General features: G+C 45.7%; 1 non-coding gene across 1 annotated transcript; it reads right to left on the bottom strand.

Moving 5' to 3' along the window:
* Nucleotides 1-267: 267 nt before the first annotated feature.
* TRNAR-ACG lies at nucleotides 268-341 on the bottom strand. The gene has a single exon. It is a non-coding gene; the product is annotated as a tRNA-Arg (tRNA).
* Between the last annotated feature and the right edge of the window lie 75 nt (nucleotides 342-416).

Genomic DNA, 416 nt, shown 5'->3' with positions numbered 1-416 from the left:
TCACGCTTTTTTGCTATGCTACTAATACTTGTACTTGCTCTGCTAGTCAGCCCAATCCTGACTGAGGAAGAATATGGATTCGGGCCGGGCATAAATTTTTTCATGATGGAATCATTCGCGATAAATAAGAAAAAAAAGAAAAAGTAAGACCATTCCGTTTCGACAAAAGACTCACACCCAAGTTACATAACTTTGGGTCCACTATACCGATCAGTATTTTTCTACCCCCAGAGGTAAAGGAAAGGTCCTTCCATTTTGGGCCAGTTGTGGGCGAGGAGGGATTCGAACCCCCTACACCGTGGTTCGTAGCCACGTGCTCTAATCCTCTAAGCTACATGCCCCACCCCGTCTCCACAGGATCTGTTCTCGGGAGTACCCTAAAAAAGGAACCTTTCCTCAGCCATTTCATTTCGGGT

This window comes from Papaver somniferum, unplaced genomic scaffold (assembly GCF_003573695.1).
Source record: "Papaver somniferum cultivar HN1 unplaced genomic scaffold, ASM357369v1 unplaced-scaffold_5847, whole genome shotgun sequence".
NCBI lineage: Eukaryota > Viridiplantae > Streptophyta > Magnoliopsida > Ranunculales > Papaveraceae > Papaver > Papaver somniferum.
This window is presented reverse-complemented; position numbering and strand designations above follow the sequence as displayed.